This window comes from Medicago truncatula, chromosome 8 (assembly GCF_003473485.1).
Source record: "Medicago truncatula cultivar Jemalong A17 chromosome 8, MtrunA17r5.0-ANR, whole genome shotgun sequence".
Lineage (NCBI taxonomy): Eukaryota > Viridiplantae > Streptophyta > Magnoliopsida > Fabales > Fabaceae > Medicago > Medicago truncatula.
In genome coordinates, this window is record NC_053049.1 from 12,136,909 (window position 1) to 12,139,516 (window position 2,608).

Here is a 2,608-nt window from a genome sequence, read left to right on the forward strand (position 1 = left end):
ACTCTTAGCGGCCAGATAAAACATCAAACGTTGTAAATTTTGTGGCCACACTAATCCTTATTCATTAGGTACTTCAAATTGAAACTAAGAGGTGGTCATACTTTTCAAATTTTAATTTGCAGACATGACATATAAGTACGCCAATTCGAAAAGCAAAACAAAATCAACAATATAATATGAATTCACAAAATGAAATAAATTGTACCAAAAACTACTTAAAAGATTTTTTTTATTGAAGATGTTAAATCAGTCCAACAAAATTGGTGGCAACGAAAATCAAAATGAGAACTTGAGTGGAGTATACTCATGATCTAATGTCAACACCATCAATCTAATCCAAGTGGCTAGAAAACTATTTAAAAAATAATTTGAGACATGATCAAAATCAATAAATATCAAATCTAGAATGTCATTACTAGAATTCAATAATTTCATTAAACATGAAATCTAAATTAAACTCTTGAACTTCTGACTTAACATCCCGAATATGAAAATCTAAAATGTCATTCCTAGAATTCGATATTTTCACACTACACATAAACACAAAATCTAAAATAAATTTTTGAGCAATTATTTTGAATTTCTGAATTAAGATCTCATCATATGGACTTTCTTCTTCTCCCTTAGGTGGACTTTCCTCTCCCTCATAAAATGAAATTCAACTCACCCTTACATGGGCTTGAATCATGCAGCTGTTCCATTATCATTGCGCAAGATGTTGGACATATATGACTTCAATCTTATGTTTCTCCATTACATAAAAGATTGTGATCAACATGTCTGGTCTCTTGGTTGAGTATATGCAAAATTGTGCTTCATCTCCGCAAACACTAAAGGTAACATTTAGAGAAAACAACATTTGATCAAAAGCAACTGGCAATGGAGGTGTTGAAAGTGCATTTGAAGTTATCATCTTAGAGTTATTACTCCAACATCAGTGAATTTTACTGCTTCACTACATGATTTGAGCTTTTCTTGTTTCTGTTTGTCTTCATTTTATGCAGTTTGTTATGGATATCCATCAAAGCTTCATCAATAGTGGATTAAATCCTGCCAAATAAATCAAAATCAAAGACTCTTAGGACTCCAAAAAAATAAAAATAAAATCAATTTGACACCTAGGTGGTTGTATCAGTTAGTCATAATATCAAGAAAGTTTAATGGATTACATATTATATCAGTTAGTCATATTAGTATCTAGTGTTATGGATTACATATTTTCAATTGAAACGAGGTGATCAGATTTTCAACATTTAATTAGCAGCCATGACATGTACTAGTCAATTTGAAAAGGAAAACAAGTTCAGCAGCATAATCTATACGTGATAATTCTATACATGATCAATTTCAATATAATTTAATATCAATATCAATAAAGATAATTGTATAGATGAATCAGTAACCATGTAAAAGATAGTTATATAGATAAATCCATAAAAATCGAAGTCGTGGATGTCATTACTAGAATTTGATGAATTAACCCTAAACATAAAACCTTTTTTTTTTTTTTTTTGAAAGACATAAACATAAAATCTAAAGTGAAATTCTGAATACCATTTTTGTGGAGCCATTCTTCTCAACTTCTGACTTAGGAGTTGATGCTGGTTTAATGCCTCGCTTTTTAATCAAAGAAATCACACTTGATAGAAAAATAGAAGATATCACCGATGATCCACCAAAGAAAGGACATTGTAGATGATCAAGGAATAGCAATAGGTCAAAATGAAGCTGCAACAAACTGTTACAGATAATAAATTATAATTAGAATACGGAAGTAATATGATGATTTGACAGAAATTATAATGAACAGATGCAAAAAAGTGCAATCAGATCCAATTCATACCTGTGCGTAGTTAAACCAAAGCAGAGTTTTGTCTATATTTGATTGGTTCGATTTGAGTTGATATATGAATGACGGTGGAATCAGTATAATAAGTTGAGCAGCAGCGGCAGATAATTGTGAAGAGCAGCGGCTAGGGTTCCATTCCAAGCCGTATCTATCTAAATGTATATATAGCATTGTGCAAATTTTCAATTTGGACCAAAAGCCCCATATTTTCTTTTAAAGTGATGGGCAATTATGTAATTTAAAATCTACTATTTGTGATGTGCAATTTTGTAATTTAAAACTTTATATTTTTTTATTAGATCTTTTGTTGTATTTCATTTTTTTTTTGGTTACATTTTGTTGTTGTTGTTGTTGTATTTCATATGTTTCTCCAGGTTCTTTTTTACGCTTTGTAATTGTCGTAATTATTCATCCAATCTATCTCTAAACCATGAGGCAACTGATAAAGAGTACAATTAGACTTAAATAATTGATTTAGATATTAAACTTAAGGTTTTATCTCACCATTATCACCACCTTTAACATTATCAATTATCATAATTAATAGCACCATATCTAAAATTTACCTTGGACTTATCATTAACTTGAGAGAATAACTTTTAAAAAACCTAAACATGCTTCCCTCGTTTAAGTACAATTATATGGAACCTTAATGTTTAATTTCGGAATCCAAATGTGGAGAAAAAAACAAAGTTCCCCGATGTTGTCAAGGGGGAACAACCGTGCACCCCACATGCACGACCGTGCGCCTGTGCTGAA

General features: G+C 30.7%; 1 long non-coding RNA gene across 1 annotated transcript; it reads right to left on the reverse strand.

Annotated features, from left to right (window-relative positions):
• Window positions 1–276: 276 nt before the first annotated feature.
• LOC11444037 (uncharacterized) lies at window positions 277–1,970 on the reverse strand. Its single transcript, XR_003007528.2, has 3 exons — window positions 1,844–1,970; window positions 1,555–1,738; window positions 277–1,050 (listed from the first exon to the last, which is right to left on the reverse strand). It is a non-coding gene; the product is annotated as an uncharacterized lncRNA (long non-coding RNA).
• Window positions 1,971–2,608: the final 638 nt, after the last annotated feature.